General features: G+C 35.3%; 1 protein-coding gene and 1 non-coding gene across 7 annotated transcripts in view; one reads left to right on the top strand and one right to left on the bottom strand.

Annotated features, from left to right (window-relative positions):
• ERBB4 (erb-b2 receptor tyrosine kinase 4) overlaps window positions 1–19,149 on the bottom strand; it is a 1,290,018-nt gene that overhangs the window by 742,655 nt on the left and 528,214 nt on the right. The window lies entirely within an intron of this gene.
• On the top strand, window positions 16,369–16,460 carry LOC112443662 (small nucleolar RNA SNORA17). Its single transcript, XR_003032071.1, has one exon. It is a non-coding gene; the product is annotated as a small nucleolar RNA SNORA17 (small nucleolar RNA).

Genomic DNA, 19,149 nt, shown 5'->3' on the forward strand with positions numbered 1-19,149 from the left:
TATGTTGTCTGCAATAGCCATTATTATTTTTATTCTTAATCTTTCTATATATTTTTTAAAGAGTCAATGGCCTCACTAATACAATTTGCATATCTAAGGAATTAACTAGCTCAGTCAAAAGAACCAAGACGCAGCCTACCAAAACTGTTAGGTTCCTAGGAAACCAATTTTAGGCATCCATCCCTTTAATAATTGAGTCTGTGCTGTACAGAATTTGCTGAATGACCAACTCTCTATTTTATTTCTCCTTATAGTAATTCCTATTGTCTCTTAATAACCTCCATCACAGAAAGAGAATATGAACAAACATATGGCACCACTATTAAACATTTAAAAAATAGATATCATAGAGACTTCAGGTTAGGCAATGTGTCTTTTTACTTGGTAAAAAGTATTTAAATCAGAGCAAGAGCATACACATATGACCATAACACGTTTGCTCCCCTTTTCTGTTTTACTTTCCGCAGTCTTATTGTCTTGATGATACAAAATAAAAACAATCTAATTTAATCAAAAGCTAGTTTCTGTGTGTGTGTGTGTAAATAATTTTGGAAGAATGGAAGCTAATTCCAGCCCAATAAGTATAATAGCAGGCTTATTGTTTTAAATTTTGTAGACTTTTGACCAATCTAGATAGCATATTGAAAAGCAGAGACATTACTTTGCCAACAAAGGTCCGTCTAGTCAAGGCTATGGTTTTTCCAGTGGTCATGTATAGATGTGAGAGTTGGACTATGAAGAAAGCTGAGCACCGAAGAAGTGATGCTTTTGAACTGTGGTGTTGGAGAAGACTCTTGAGAGTCCCTTGGACTGCAAGGAGATCCAACCAGTCCATTCTGAAGGAGATCAGCCCTGGGATTTCTTTGGAGGGAATGATACTTAAAGCTGAAACTCCAGTACTTTGGCCACCTCATGCGAAGAGTTGACTCATTGGAAAAGACTCTGATGTTGGGGGGCATTGGGGGCAAGAGGAGAAGGGGACAACAGAGGATAAGATGGCTGGATGGCGTCACTGAATCGATGGACGTGAGTCTGAGTGAACTCCAGGAGTTGGTGATGGATAGGGAGGCCTGGCATGCTGCGATTCATGGGGTCGCAAAGAGTTAGACATGACTGAGCGACTGAACTGAACTGATACAACTACAATCACCTTCTATTCAGCTCATCAATCATACAGAGAAACAGTGCCTCAAATAATGGGACTTTAACAGATTTAGAGTTGGTGTTCTAAAGAAAATAGGCAAGGAAGAATAAAATATTTGATAAAGTGGCTTAATAAATACTTTAAAGTCTATACTAAAGTTGTTTTTCAAATAATGGTTATTCAGTCTTAAGTGTTACATACATTATGAATGTGTTTCTAATGAAGGTCATAATTTTTATGTTAAATATTTTGCCTCTTAAAAGCACCACTGCTTCAGAGTTCACCCACTGAAGATCTTCTAGGAACGCTCCACATGTCAAAACTTAGCAAATGAGTCCTCAGTAGAGTTTCACCTCATCTTATGATATACGGTAAATAGTAAAAAGTCATTCTTGACATTCAAAAGTTATCTGAAGGTTTACATTGCAAGTTCTCAGGATTTTTTAACATTTCTATTTAATTTGTGCAATTATGCATAGCCTTTCCACTGGTTTCCTCACATTACCTCTAAAATGACAAAATGATGAAATACACTTTTTGGGAAACATCTCATCCAACAAGTTTTGAAGCATCTTCTTAAATTGGTTATTATTTCTAAATGTTCTGTTATCATTTGATAGGTCACTTAAAGGTGTTCCTAAAAATAGTCCTTGAAATATGATTTGTAGTCTATCTTTCTTAGTTTAGAGCAAATATATTAACCAGCAGTCCTGTATTTGTGCATTATATGTATACTCTGACTTCATTTTCTCTGTGACTAGAACAGAAGCCCTCATACAAAACTGTCAAATGTTTCTGACATTCATGGCTCATAGAGCAAGGGTTTCACAGAACTGCAGAAGGTTATGTTGATTAAGCAGAGACGTCTTCTATAAATTGACTGCTGAAGCAAATAAAAAAGGGGGGTTGTGAGGAAGGCAGAGTCTGTTTATCCAAATGATCAACCAAATTGCATTCAACATGCTGATATGGGAGATGGAATACTACTGAGCATCCTGAAATGTAATGCTTTTCTAGAATATTCTAGAAACATTCTGCATGCTATACAAAAAGGAGAGAGTATAAAGTGCTGTATATTAATTAAAAATGAAACAAAAACAATAAAAAATTTTTAAAGATTTTCCTGGATGACAATTATGGGACTGATCATATAACAGCATCACATTATCTCAAGGGTATGAATCATAGTATGTCCAACAAAATCACTGTACTCCTTTCACCTTGGACTGGTGTCAGGGTAAGCATGTCAATGAGAGCTCTTCCTGTGAATGCCTGAACAAGTTTCCTGATTAAAATAATGCAATTCCGTATGGAGAAGCTCTTCCAAAAGCCACACGCTTCTCCTACTTGCGCTTCTAAGGTGCAACAGGATGTGCATTTTTGATCAATCTTTTCAAATGATCATTGACTGCAGCTGAAATCTATACACATTTACGTTCCTTGTATACCTGACACTGAATGCAACATTACCAGTGAAAAATTAAGAATATTTATATGTATTTAAGGGGCTGTCAGTTCTGAGTTTCCATATGTGACATTAATTTCTACAGGCAGCAACCATCAGAGAATCAAGAAGCAGTTCACCTGGCAAACTTCAGCCCTCATTAGGCGTAAAAAGATATTTTGTCATTTACATATGAGACAAACTATAGCCAAGAACTGACTGTATAACTGTATTGCAAAAGATCCAAAGGACAATTATAATATTAAAGAAGGTAAAAAGAAAAGTGATTTTCCTATTTATGAAATAATTTTTCAGTAAGTGACATTCTACTGATGAACCTCCATAAATCCAGCGATCTCCTGAAAGGGAGAATTCTATCATGCAATAAGACCATATTCACATTTATATAGAAAACAGATGTTTACAACTTTGGGCTTTACACTTAGTTTATATATGTAGCAGTTAATTCACTTAATTATAAATTGCTAAATATTTACATTCTCACATTTGTATAAAATATCTACTTCTTTTAAAATATCTTGTATGTTTAATTTTTAAGAAACAAGGAGAATATTCAAGGAGATTTTTATTTGCTTGTTAAATGTGGCAATATTGTTCAAATGATGTTAAAATTAAAGTAATAAATGTAGATCCTGAGAAAAGAAATTGAGAAATAAAAATGACTATTAAATTATACTTTATGAGAGCATTTGCATATTTTGGCATAGTAAAATGGCATATGTGGGCATTAGAGCAGGTGTTTTTTTTTTTAAGGAAATCATGAAAGAAAATAGCTGTGGTTTTTCAAAGTATTTCTGACTTTCTGTAAGAATAGCTGTTTTTCATAAAGTTATTCATACTGTATTCAGTCTTAAAAACCTGAAAGGGACAATTTGACAATGAGTTTTAGAAGACTGAAGAATGTTGGTCTCCCCAAAGATTCAGGAAACTATGAAGCAGTGTCCCAGAGAAAAGTAATACTGTAACAGAAGAGTGAAAAAATACAATTAAATTATACATATGTGCATGTGGTTATAAATACACATTATAATTAGTGTCATATAGTAGGAAATGGAGAAGACTTCTCTATTTTTGACCAACTAAGTATGTGTCAGTCAGCTTTAAGCATTATTTGACATATCAAGATTTATATTAGGAAAACATACATGTCCTCAGCACCTACTGACAAACAAATGAATGAGTCCAACAATTCTATGATTGATCATACAAGAAGTAACCTAGTATCATTTGTTTTCACTAATGGAAACCATTAAGATAAAACATCTATACACAGAAAAAGATAAGGGAAGGCCCATGAGTAATAAATGAGCAGTTTGGATACATAGAGAACAAATCATGACAGACAAAGTTGATTGGTTTTTCTAATAGAATTATAAAATTAATGGGTAAAGGGAACACAGTACAAGTAATATATTTGGATTTTCAAAAAGTATTTAATTCAGTGTTTCATAAGCTCTGACTTGTAATATTAATTCAAATTGGCTTGGAGATGATTATTCTCAGATGGTCTGAAAACCATTTAAAGAACTGTAAACAAGGGGTAATGATAAATGGCCCCAGACAGATACGTGGGGAGGATTGAGCTGCCACTAAGGTTGATTTAGGTCTTGAGTTTTCATTACTTTAGGTTTTGAGTATCTTCATTACTGACATGCAAAGTGGAATAAACAGCACACAAATGAAATTTGAAAATGACACTAAATTGGAAGGCATCATAAACACAGAAACAGTGAAACAGTCAAGAAGATACAAGCTGGAATGTAAAAGGGACTAACAATAGACTGCCCATACTAAAAGGCATTTTGGATTTATTACAAGTATACAAAGCCAGACAAACTGGCAATACAGACCGACAAAATAAATTAGCACAATCCCATAAGTAATGTATTATAGAAACTCCTTTAAACAAGTACATACAGATTTTCAGTCTCAAGTATTGACAGATCTTTACTTAGAAAGGAGTCAAGAGATTACAGTTTAACCCAAATTCTGATTTTCAAAATGGTACTCCAAATAGGATAACATGTATCTCTATAGAGTGACTTTACATATTGAATTCTCTATTTTTCTCTATATGAATCATTCGCAGGAAAAAAAAAATCACAATAACTTGACTGTCCTTTGACCCTGAGCATACTTATAGATCTTCATTTCCCTCTTGAGTGCAGTTGAAGTGTATATAGGGAATATCTCCTACACAAAAGATAATCATGAAGGTAAATCTTCTGCAAATGACTTTTGGATTATCCATGGCACGGTGCTCCCTCTTCATCCGTGCAAATAATTGAGAGTCGATTGTACACACATATAAGAAAAGATAAATAGGAAGACAAATGACTTCCATGAGAAGATTATTACTTTACTCCACTTTATCCCCTTCTATCAGACAACTCAACAAATTAGAGGGAACTCAGAGCACTGAAACAAAAATTATAAGGGCAATAAAGTTTTCTACTTATACAAATGAATTAAATGAGCTAACCCACAGAGTACATATGAGAGCCACTAGTAAGCTATAATGGGTAACACCTATCTATAGGCTGAAAATCTGTAAGAGGGAAATATTATTTTCTTAACATAGGGCAATTTCCCTTTTATTAAGGTTCTCAAAGAAAGAAATTTATGATCTAGAGAAAACACTATTGTCTATATTATTGTGAACAAATTTGATTTAGATTTTTACTGCAGAAATACTTCTGCATAAATGAATCAATTCATGATTGTCCATGAGCAAGTATATTAAAAGTTAGATGTTAGTGAAAATCACTGTGATTTTGAAATTAAATATATAATACTGAGGTTTAAATCTTGGCTCTACTAGTTACAAAATATATATAGGTATGGTCAAATATCCTTATTTAAAAAATGGAGATAATAAATCTAACAATTCACAAATGTGTTAAATGAGAAAATAGGCATGAACAAGAATGTAAAAATAATAAATAATGAAGTCACACTTGGTTTTGAAATTATTCAAAAATGTTTATATATTCCATATCACAAGTATAAACTTTTTTTTATATTATCTTCTCTAATTGGGAAGAAAGATGGTAGAAAGAGCACAATATGAAGTCTTAAGTGTGAGTACTGCCTCCCCACCTATAAATGATATTATTTGGGTAATTATTTAAAATTGGAGTCTCATGTTCCTCATTTTTAAAACTGTAGAAGTGCTATGCAAGTCACAGGTTAAAAGGCACAGGGATGAACATGTAGGGTATACAGAATAAACACTTATCTTCCTTGACCACATCTTTATCTTTTCGTACCTATAATATCTAACTTTTCTACCTGTTTGATTTTTTTATTTAGTAAAATGCACCTCTTGGTGCATATATGATACCATTTTCTCAACATCCAAACTAAATTTCAGGTAAGGAGTACATCCTGCCTATGTTATCTTTTCTACCTTCTAGAAGTTTAAAAAAATATTAAATAAGATAATACATTTGCAATTACATAAGGTCAGGATATTACATTAATGAGAGGTTGTATATTCTTAGCTTAAGTATTCTGACATGTGCATTGTCTTTGTTTCATGAAATCACAGAGATAAAAGGCTTTATTTATACAGCTCGTTCTGTTCAGCACTGAATATAAATGGGTGATAAAATAAAAGCTTTTTGATAATAGATGACAATCAGGCATTTACTCAACCTCCTTCTGCTCACTCCTGACCCTTTCATGTTGGCAGTAGTATCTAGAGTCTGACATCTGACTGAAGAGCAGAGAAATAGACAACTGGGCTTAGGTCATCTTTTTTACGTGTTTATTTTTGACAGCTGTAGGTCATCCCCAGAGGAAAAACTATAAAGAATATAAATATATTAAAATGAAGTGGGAACTTTAAGAGATGAGTCCCATTTCTCAGGAAATTTATCTTATTAATGTCCTTTAAAAATACTATATGCCTTCACGATTTCTTCCTCAAGTTCTTCCTTCATAATAGGAGGCTGCATCTCTCTCCCGCCCCTGAAACCCAATCTTTTCTTCACTATTCTGTTTCTTAATTAGAAAACATTTAATTCTCTGGAGAGACAACGTTTCCAATAAATAAAGGTAGGTAGGCATAGAGACAACGTTTCCAATAAATACAGGTAGGTAGGCATAGAGTGGATTCTGTCTCAGAGCAGTGGTTTTCAATCACGGGAGTATGCAAGCCATATTATTGAAAGGACTGGATGATGCTCAGGAAGGAAGTCTGTTCTGGGTGACAGTGGATCAAGTCCAAAGAGTTTTACACCCACTAGGAATTTCAGAAGGAAAAAGAGGGACTTCCTCTGTATTTCTTGAACATTTCTGAATTTAAAACAATTATTCAGCACCAAATCACTGTGGATGGTGACTTCAGCCATGAACTTAAAAGACACTTGCTCCTTGGAATGAAAGCTATGGCAAACCTAGACAGAGTATTAAAAAGCAAAGGCATCACTTTGCCAATAAAAGTCCATATAGTCAAAGCTATGGTTTTTCTAGTCGTCCTGTATGGATGTTGAGAGTTGGACCATAAAGAAGGCTGAGCACTGAAGAATTGATACCTTCAAACTGTGGTGTTGGAGAAGACTCTTGAGAGTCCCTTGGACTCCAAGGAGGCCAAATCAGGCCATCCCTAAGAAAATCATTTCTGAATATTCATTGGAAGGACCAATGCTGAAGCTGAATCTCTAATATTTTGACCACCTGATGCAAAGAGCTAAATCATTGGAAAAGACCCTGATGCCGGGAAAGATTGAAGGCAGGAGGAGAAGAGGGTGGCAGAACATCACTGACTTAATGGGCATGAATCTGAGCAAACTCCAGGAGAGAGTGAAGGACAGGGAAGCCTGAAGTGTTGTAGTTCATGAGGTGGCAAAGAGTCACACAACTTAGCTCTGAACAACAATACTATGTTCTAGATATTACATCAAATGCAAAGATAACCAAAGCACAATTCCCACCCTTCAGAATACCCTGATCTAGTGAGAGAGAAAAATACTTAAAAAAAAAAAATGTAGAGGTGATTGCAGCATGATGTGATCAGTGTAGTGAGGCAGATAGGCCTGTGGGGTTACAGCAGCTTAAGGAAGTGGCACTTAACCCAGTGGAGACACACGGAGGGCTCTTATTTCATAAAGCAAGGCCATATGTTTGTGTGTAAGAATCTTTAACATCTTTTAGTTTGTACCTTGCCATTTCAATGGTTACTAAGATAGTTCAAAAAGGCTAAACCAAATGATGCCATTGCTCTTTAAACAATACAAAGGTTTTTCATTTCCTAGTAATAAAATCATACATATTTATTGCATAAAATCTGGCAAATAAAGAAAAAAATAAATGAAAAAGAAAAAACATATAGCCACTATTAATAATTTGTTCTTTTTTTGTGCCACTCTTATTCCTTTCTCTCTCTGCAAATAGATAAGTAGATAATTGTAATAAGTGTATATTGATATATGTACTGGCTTCCCAGGTGGCACTAGTGGTAATGAATTGACCTGGCAATACAGGAGACAGAAGAGACCAGGGTTCAATTCTTGGGTGGGGAAGATCCCCTGACAACTCACTCAAGTATTCATGCTTGGAGAATACCATGGACAGAGGAGCCTGGCAGGCTATGGTCCATAGGGTTGTAAAGAGTTGGACAAATATACATACAATCTATGATTTACATGTATATCCATTTGCATATTTTATAACTATAGTAATAAAAATGATTTTAAATTAAAACAATCATTATCTAATACTGAGCACTCATTATGTGAAAAATGATAGTTGTACTTTCCTTATAAACTTGTGATAACCAAGTTTATACATGTAAAGTACTCATAATAATGTCTTAATATGATACCAATTGATATGTTTTTAGCATTATTGTATTGCCTTCAAACAGGTAGGAAAATAAAGAGGTACACATATCCTCAGTCGTGTCTGACTCTTTGTGACCCCAATGGACTATGGTCCTCCAGGGTCCTCTGTCCATAGAATTTTCCAGCAAGAATATTGGAATGGGTTGTCATTTCCTACTTCAGGGTATCTTCCTGACCCAGGGATCAAACCCATGTCTCCCTGCAGCTCCTGAACTGGAAGGTGGATTCCTTACCATTACACCACCTGCAATGCCCCAGATAAAGAGGGGACAATGCTCAAAAATCAAAGCAATCAGTTGCCCTTCTTTTCCAAAGTGAAAAATGTTGAGAAGAGATGTCATGACCAAATGACACATAGAGATCATAGGAGGAGATTTTTTAAACCCAAGGCAAAGTATTGATACATGGATAGAATAATAACTTTTCCACAGATATGACTCCTGGACTCCAAGAATCAAACAAACTGTTCAACATTCTAGATAAGGCTATTGGAAAGCTTTCAACAGTCTCAAATATAACATACCAGAGACATTACCCCTAAACCTTGATATCTACCTCAACTAATAGCATCAATTTATATCCTCCAGGGATGGCATGTCTCACCAGTTAATGTCCATCAATGATACTGAGCAATGCTACTTAAAAAGCTCATCTGGCAATTGCTATGACCACAGTCTTCTACACAGGAAACATATCTACAAGCAAGAATACTGATTATTTACAGTTTTAATGTATACACAAACACCTCCTCTAAAAGTAATCACTGAAATATACTTCATGAAATAATGTCTGCAATACTTGTTCACATATTGCTTAGAGACTAAAGAATATTCCTACAAAGAAAGCAAGTAAACCCAGAAAAACATTTACCACCATGAGTAGACTGTATATATAAATTTATGCAAGCTAACAAATGCAATTTATAATCACATTTCTAAAGCCATCAATTTCTTAACTACATTTTATAGCTATAATTTTGTCATCAGTCTTTGTTTCCATACCACACTGTCATGGTTCCTGGCATGTAGTAAGTGCTTAACAAATGTTTCGTAAATTAATAAAATCTATTAACAATCCTCACCCTGCTGGGTTTCTCTATGATGCTTCCAGCAGCTCAGCACTCTACAAAGTCCAAACAGCTTAAAAGGTGAAAATTTGCACTCTACTGAAAACAGTTCTAAACGGGAGGCCAGGAGGTAAGGTTCCTAGTCTTAGATCTGTCTAGACACTTGCATTTACTTTCCTCATCTATAAAACACGCTAGGTGCATTCAATATTTCTAAGAGCAAATTTCTAATAAGAGTCTACATTTTTAAAGGAAGACGCTATAGATGCATTTTAAAGCAGAAAAGAGTTAGAACCCTAGTTGTACCGTTTGCTGGTGACCTTGGGCAATTTATTTAACCCCTCTAAAATTCAGTTTCTTCTTCTGTTAAGTAGGAAGAGTAAACAACACTTGCTTCACAGAACTGCTATGAGGGTCAGATGAAATAATGTATGTAAAGCGCTGGGTACAATGCTTGGCACTAAGAGCTCAAAAATTATTTGGGATTATTATTTGGGATTCCTGTTCTTACTAATATTCTTTATATTTGTTCTTGTTTTGCTACATATCTGCTCTCTCTTCTCTGAGCCAGGAACAAGTGAATATTTCTTCATCCAGTTAGAATCTACTGAGAAAGTTCATCAAGGAGAGTAAATCTTACAGCTTTAATGCATAAAGGACAAATAAAGTAACATCAAAGGGTCATTGAACTGGATAGTTTTTGAACACTTTAATAAGCAGATTCTTTCTATTATAGGTATCATCATATTTTACAGTAGGGCACAAATTAAATTCTAAATTACATTAAAGGACTGGGGTGATTATGTTTGTCAAAGAAACATATGGATTTTAAAGACCACATAGTAGTACCAAACAAACTATTATGGAAGGAACATTGAATTGTGCAAAGGATACATCATATTCATCCATATTCCACCCTAGGTACTATCACAAAAATACTGACTTCTTGTTGCTGTTGTTTAGTCGCTAAATCATGTCTGATACTTTTCTGACCCCATGGACTGTAACCCACCAGGTTCTTTTGTTCATGGGATGTCCCAGGCAAGAATACTGGAGTGGGCTGCCAGTCCCTTCTCCAAGAGATCTTCCTGATCCAGGGATCAAACTTGTGTCTCTAGCATTGCAGGTGAATTCTTTATCACTAAGCTGCCAGGGAAGCCAAAAATCACACAAAATCACCACATGAAGGAACTGGGACTTGGATATGCAGCAAACTTGCAAATGTCACAGAATAGGTGAATGGCAGAAATGAGATGCAAACTCTGGCTGGCAATTTCCTGAGGGACGGCTAAGAGTCTCAGGGTACAATTACCTGCTTCTCTATGGCTAGCACTGTTCCACTTCAGGAAACACAACTGCCAGCCAGGAAGCAACACACGTGGTGGTTATGATCAGGAACTTTGACTTCTACAGTATGAAAGACACACAGTTTAAAGGATTCACCTAAATACTTAGCAGAAATATCTTTAAATATCTGAATTATTAGCAGATTGCAAAACTTCTCAAGATTTTTTAAAATTTGTTTTAATTGGAGGATGATTGCTTAACAATATTGTGTAGGTTTCTGTTGTGAAAGTGAAAGTGAAGTGAAGTCGCTCAGTCGTGTCCGACTCTTTGTGACCCCGTGGACTGTAGCCCACCATGGTTCTCCATCCATGGGATTCTCCAGGCAAGAATACTGGAGTGGGTTGCCATTTCCTTCTCCAGGGGAATCTTCCCAACCCAGGGATCGAACCCAGGTCTCCCACATTGCAGGCAGACGCTTTAACCTCTGAGCTACCAGGGAATTCCCAGGTTTTTGCTGTACAATAATGCAAATCAGTCATAATTACATATGCTGTTGTTGTATTCAATCGCTCAGTCATGTCTGACTCTTTGCGACCCCATGGACTGCAGCAAGTGAGGCTCTCCTGTCCTTCACTATCTCCTGGAGTTTGCTTAGACTCGTGTTTATTGAGTCAATGATGTTATCCAACTATCTCATCTTCTGTATACATATACATACATATATATATATATATATATATATATATATATCTCACTTCTTTCTTAATATCCTTTATTTTTAAGCAAGCATATTTGTTTGAAAATATATTGACTTTTCATTTCTCATAGTCATAGAACAGCTTCTAGAAAAGAACTAAAATTGTTGTAGAGCTCCTATCTGTCTTATGAAATCACCTTTCAGGGAAACACATCTATCTAAGAATACTTAAACATGATTTTAAAAACAAAAAGTTCTTGAAATTGCTAAAAATAATTTTGAAATATTTTCCCATTGAGTTTAGTGAATTTGTACTACATACTTCAAATATCATTCAAATATGTCTATTTTGTGTGATATTTGCCATATAAGAACAAAGACTAAAATGAAACTTCCAATTTAAATTTATTACTGAAAGAATAACAGGTATGTCTTTGCTATTATGTTCAACACAGTACAGAAACAGAATATTCAATTTCTACAAAGTACAAGCTTCACTGAAGTATATACTTTGAATAAAGTAATGCAAGGAAGGCAGTCATTGCTAGTGCATATCGATTAAGAACTAATGATGAGAAATTAATTTGGTTATTGCAGACCCAACAAAAATGTCTATGTCCTAGAAAATATGGTGTGAAAAAAAAAAAACTTAGAATTTTTGGAATTCTAAGTCTGAAAATAATGCAATTAATGATGCAAATGTAAAATTATTTGTTAGAACTTTGTAGATTATCTTTTAAGAAGATGGTATTTTGTGGGCTCTCTAATGGATTTGGGGTGATGCAGATATGGGATCTGGTATCCATATAACTTTTTAGTGCAGCTGAGTAATACCTTCTGAGAAATTTCTGAACAAGCAAACAGTTCTACACTTCAATGCTAGATTCCTTAGCTGTCATCCTCACCAGAATGTGGATTTGGTTTTAAAAGATTTTTCTCTATTGTAGCAATCTTGTGCTATACAGTACGTTGATTTCAAATGAGGCTTTCATTTTCCTAAGATTAAGTGCATCCTTTCTCTCCTGCTGCTGCTGCTGCTAAGTCGCTTCAGTCGTGTCCGACTCAGTGCAACCCCATAAACGGCAGTCCACCAGGCTCCGCCATCCCTGGGATTCTCCAGGCAAGAATACTGCAGTGGGTTGCCATTTTCTTCTCCAATGCATGAAAGTGAAAAGTGAAAGTGACGTCGCTCAGTCATGTCCAACTCTTAGCGACCTCATGGACTGCAGCCCACCAGGCTCCTCCGTCCATGGGATTTTCCAGGCAAGAGTACTGGAGTGGGGTGCCATTGCCTTCTCCTTTCTCTAGATAAATAAATAACTCAAGTTTAAATGACTTTAACAACCAATCTAACAAAAAAAATTATCATATCAGAAGGTCAAGATAATAGAACTTTTCTTTATTTCCTGTTGGAGTTCATTGGAAAAGGGTAACAGGGAGGGTAGATGGAAGGACTTATTTTCTGTATGTTATTTCATAAACAAAAATATCTATGGTTCTTACATTTCAAAGTTCAAATAATCTCACTGTTTTGGAAAGTATTCTCCAATTTCTCCATGTTGCATATATGTTTCTCTGTCCTGTTTTTAAGCTTTTATTGCAGTTGTTAGTATATAGACTAGAAGATAATCTTGGAGGTCATTTAATATTGTAAGACCCTCATTTTACATATGTGAAAAGTGAAATGATTATTTTTTTAAACTTGCTTAAATTTCTCAAGGCCTTCTCAAGGCTATATATATATATGTATATAAGTATATACATTTATTAAGTTGTTCATCTGATCCAAAGCTCTAGATATGTATGATATAAAATAATTAATACAGTCAGTGTCAACCAATTAGTAGAGGAAGATTTCATAGAACATGCTTCAAGTGTGTTTCTCTTGTTTCACACATGTTTGAACAGATTTCTTTCATAATTATTATTTCATGCATCTGAGTCACCACCATCTCTCCCAACTATCGCAATTGTCTCTGTCCTCCCATCCTGTCCCTCTTTGGTCCACTCATAGTAGTCAGAATTATCTCTTTTCATCAAAACTCCAAGTATTTTTCTTTCCTGCTACAATATCCTAAGGTCTCTGTCATTTGTGTTATAAATTCCACACACAAATCAATTTTGTCCTTGTTCACCTCTATAGCTCTACGCCAAGCTTCACCTGGTTTAAGGCTTTCATAAGAGCTGTTATGTTAACATCCCTCTGGGTGAAATTTCTACTGATCTTCAAAACCTGGCTTCTTCTAATTATTTAGGTTGCATCTTAAATGTCACCTTCTCCCGGAGTCCTTTCCTGACCCCACAATATAATTTGCTAGACACATTAAGCCTCTATCCCTTACATTTTAATTCTTTGCATAGAAATTCTGGCTATAAGCTTTTTCCTTTTTACATATCGATATCTGTTTCTGTATTTTCTGATTTCCTTCCCCATATTCTAGAATTTGAGCTGCCTTTGAACAGAAATTTGGCCCATCTATGGTCACTTTATAATCCAGTGTCTAGGAGCATACTTCATACCTTGTATAAAGTAAGTGTGTGTGTGTGTGTGTGTGTGCATGTGTGTTCAGTGGCTCAATCATGTCTGAATCTTTATGATCCCATGCATGTAGCCCACCAGGCTCTCCTGTCCATGGAATTTTCACTGAAGTGGGTTGCCATTTTTCCCTCCAGGGCATCTTACCAATCCAGGGATTGAAACCACGTCTCTTGTGTCTCCTGCATTGGCAGACAGATACTTTATGCTGAGACACCTGGGAAGAACTTAACAAAGATCTGGTGCTTAGACAAATGAATAAACCATATTTATTTTTTATATGTTGTACATATCTTGGTTTAAAATAGAAAGAAAATAATTAGTTATTACTACAACTCAGTATTATGTTAAGTAACAAGAGGCCAACAGGATTTGTGATACCAAGTTAACGATTTTTATGGAAAGCATAAAATGATAGTAATAATATTGGTCGCCATTTGCTACTACCAGTCCACATGAGTACTAATTTTGCCAATTGTTGGAAAAGAAAAATGAACAGACAAATAAATTAGAAACTAATAGAAGAATATACAAATGATTTGTCAATTATATCTCAATAAAGCTGAAATAATTTGGCTCAATAAATACTCAGTAAAGCCATACTTTGGCTACCTGATGATAAAAGACAATTCACTGGAAAAGACCCTGATGCTGGAAAAGACTGAAGGCAAAAGGAGAAGGGTGCAGTAGAGGATGAGATTATTAGGGAGCATTGCCAACTCAATGGACATGAGTTTGAGCAAACTCCAGGAGATGGTGAAGGACAGGGAAGCTTGGTGTGCTGCAGTCCATGGGGTCACAAAGAGTCAGACAACTTAGCAACTGAACAACAACATAGCTGAAAAAGGGGGCATACAAATGTCAACCTGATTTCACATTTTACATATTAAAACAGCCCTACTTTTCTGAGTGACCTCATAAAATGTAAATTATATGAATTTGAAATTATGAAGTTGAACTATACTAATGAAATAGATGTCTAGGGATTTTATTTTACACTTTAGGAAAGAAAAGTTCCAACAAATATTTTAGTATTCCTGGATGAAAAGATCATTTTAAAGTTTGGGGAATATCATCTTTAGCTTTTTGTTAGTTTGTTTCACCCTCATTATGTAAGAGATGAATCTTGTTTAGTCTGTGTCTACTGAGTATTTTAAATGTTTTGAAATCTGTTTCCTTGAGAAGAACAAGTCACTTGGAGCAACCCAGTAGGAGTTCTGTGTTTGAAACTTCTATAAAGCTTTAACTATCCCCACAAAAGTGTGATCCCTGAGTTTCTGCCTTTCCTGGTCAGATGTGTTAGCTCTATCTGTACCTGTCTATATCTTGGAAAGCCACGTCAGATGAAGGACATCATTAGAACACATGGCTGGTCAAAACATGCTCACAGAAGTGGTGGCACCTTAATTTACTCTTCTGAAAATAAACCATGACATCTTCTCTAAGAGTATTAAAGACACTACCCTTTAAGAAACTTACACAAAATATGATGTAGTTTAAAAGGAGAATCATAAAATATTAAACCCATTATTTTAAATTCCTGTTATTACATCAGTTATTTATTTACTTATACTATATTTCTGGAAATCTCTTTCACTTGCAACAATTTTAATATTATGTTTGTTACTTACTCCTAAGTTAGAAACTTCCACTACTCTAATGTTTCCTAGGTTTCCAATGTCAAAATGTCAAACAGCCTCTGTAGTTAACCTGGAGCTTTCTTGGCAGTGAGTTCAGTTAGGCTAGTATATAGAAGTACCCAGTCTTGAAAGCTGGCCCCATTCCCTTGGACTCCCGAAGGACTAAGAAGTTAACCTGAGTGCTCATCTAGACACGTTTGGTCCACAGTTTCCAATCTTGAGTGTACATTGTAATCATATTTGGAGCTTAGCCACAAAATAAAATATTGATGCACAGGCCATTCTGCCCCAGAGATTCTGATTGAAATCTTTTGGTATCTGTCCACCCCACATGTTTTGCAGAGATGTTCCCATGAAGGCACAATGCCTTTGCCAGTATCTCAAATGACTGAAAATAAAACAACGGTTTATTAAAGGTATCACTGCCTCTTGAGATTTTGTTTTTTTCCTCTGTTCCTTTTCCCCACAGTATTTGATGAGTCTCGCCAGCTGCTAATGTAAACTAATATGATTGTATATGCAATGCTTCTTTCCTTTGACCACACCCCCCAATCAATTATATTCTATCTGATACAGTCTTGGTCACACCTACCCTTTTTGATATGATTATTTAAGCCTACTTTAAAAGCAGTTACTCAGCTGCCCTGCAGATGTCAGACTTTCTGGCACCAGAGGTGTGGCAGACCTGCTGCCCCCAGGATGTTGGGGCAGAGAGGAACCCAGCACTATGCTCAGTGCTCAGAATAGTGGGCACCAAGAATGGTTTGTAGCTGGACATCACCAGGAAAAAAGAAAAGCTGCCTCAGTTCCCAGTATGCGTTCATAACTAACACTTACCCCAAAATTAACAAAGACACATGTGTCCAAAATAGTGTCTGAAAGAAGGAAAAACAAAATGCAAAATATAATTGCATTTCTTTTTAGGGTGAGAGAGAGGGAGGAGCAAGCAGAAGAGCTGGAAAGAGGGAACAATGTAGAGAGAGAGATTAAGGTTGATTGATGTGACAGGTACAAATCTCTTCCCAAAACTCACATATGGAAGACATATAATTTCTTTTTTTTTTTTTTTTTTGCAACAAACTGAAGCTATCTTAACCTAAAGTTAAGTTTCATTTTGAGCCCTTATTCTACAAGAAAGATCACTAAAATCTCAGATGATTAGACCATTACTCACATCCCCACTTCACTGATTTTTTTCTTAGAGATTCATATAATGGAACTTGAAGGAATTATCAGGAATTGATATGGAGTCAATTTACTTCAGTGTTGTAATAACTGTCCTTCCATCACCACCACTAAATGCTTCTACACACTTTTACACACTCCTTAGTAGGATGAGATACTCTTCTAGGTTGAGAACCATTAGGTTGGCTGAAAGGTGAAATGGGCAAGGAGTTCAGAAAAATATTGCACCAAAAATTGTTTAAAATTGAAAAATACTATCATGTCTATTTGTATATACATAGAAAAATGTAAAAAAGTTAACATTAGCTAATTTTATATTGGGAAATTATATAATTTTTAAATGATTTTTATCTTTTTGTTCATTTTTTTAAATAAATGATTTAGTTTATAATAAGAAAAAAAAATTAAAGCATCTTTTAAGAGTCAATGAAGTGAAGTAAAACTTACTAACTGATTAACTCAGCACTCAGGACAATGGTCTCACTCTTTTTAATAAAAAGCATTGGCAGGTAAAGGCTCATTCTTCCCAGTGAACTCTATGAAGGTCTCACATTTGATGTTCTTTTCAGTTTCCTTTCATTTAAGGAACCTCTGTAACCTTGGAAAAATTATTACAAGTCTAGATCACAAGCAGAGAGCTATTAGTGATATCTAAGGGGAAACAAATTGCTTTTCCTAAACATGTCTGATTATGATCATTGTATGTACATAATATTTACACATTTTGTGAAAAACATGTTAAATTTAAATGTTAAACACTGTTCAAGAATTCTACATAGTTATTTGAGTTGTCGAACAGGGACAGAGAGACATTTCACATGAAATTAAAGTCTTATTTATGTTAGCTATTGCATTGATAAATTTAATACTGCTTTTGCTCAGTACTCAGAAATTAAAATTTAAAGACTTAAAAAGGTAAGACTTTGTCCCCTGAAGATGGGAATTATATGAGTGTTTATAACTGCTGTGTTAACAATCAAGTTCACATTAGCAAAAGCAGGTGAGGCAAGGGATTGAAGAGGTAAGATCCATTCCAATTTTTCTCATCTATGTGCCTCTTAATAGATCAGGAAGTAATGATTCATGAGGCAGTGAGGCTAAGAAAAACTATATTTTACAGGAAGATAATTTTAAAATACATTTAAATTATAGAGTTTTAACTAATACCAATCTGATTTGCTTACTATTGTATCCCTCCATGAGTAGCACTATAAGTTACACATGTTGACTGAATAATTGACTAGGTTATATATGTTGAATGAAGTTTTCTTTTCAGTGGATATTATTTTTAGGATATTATGTACAATAAAATTAGTCATCTGAGAAACAAAGGTAAACTCTATTAAGACAAATTCAAGCTTAATTAACATGCTTGTTCAGTTCAGTTTGAGGAAATACAGAGTTAAGTAGTTTTTCTCTTAACTTCCCCCATATGAAAAATCCCTCCATACTTCATTTCATTCCAGAAAGGAGGCACCATAACTTTTAGAACAGACACTCTCAAAAGAGGGTACAACCCAATGGAAAACTATATTCAAGAAAGGTCTCAAGTAATAACAAAATAAAGACATAACATTTTGGCTTTCACTTATTAAGTACTTGAGAAACCTGTGTGCAGGTCAGGAAGAAACAGTTAGAACTTGACATGGAATAGCAGACTGCTTCCAAATAGGAAAAGGAGTATGTCAAGGCTTTATATTGTCACCCTGCTTATTTAACTTATACGCAGAGTACATTATGAGAAATGCTGGGCTGGAGGAAGAACAAGCTGGAATCAAGACTGCTGGGAGAAATATCAATAACCTCAGACATGCAGATGACACCACCATTATGGCAGAAAGTGAAGAAGAACTAAAGAGCCTCTTGATGAAAGTGAAAGAGGAGACTGAAAAAGTTGGCTTAAAGCTCAACATTCAGAAAACTAAGATCATGGCATCTGGCCCCATCACTTCAGGGCAAATAGATGTGGAAACAGTAGCTGACTTTATTTTTTGTGTGTTCCAAAATCACTGCAGATGGTGACTGCAGCCAAAAAACTTTCCTTGGAAGGAAAGTTATGACCAACCTAGATAGCATATTAAAAAGCAGAGATATTACTTTGCCATCAAAGGTCCATCTAGTCAAGGCTATGGTTTTTCCAGTGGTCATGTATAGATGTGAATGTTGGACCATAAAGAAGGCTGAGTGCCAAAGAACTGTCCAAGATGCTTTTGAACTGTGGTGTTGGAGAAGACTCTTGAGAGTCCCTTGGACTGCAAGGAAATCCAACCAGTCCATCCTAAA

This window comes from Bos taurus, chromosome 2 (assembly GCF_002263795.3).
Source record: "Bos taurus isolate L1 Dominette 01449 registration number 42190680 breed Hereford chromosome 2, ARS-UCD2.0, whole genome shotgun sequence".
Lineage (NCBI taxonomy): Eukaryota > Metazoa > Chordata > Mammalia > Artiodactyla > Bovidae > Bos > Bos taurus.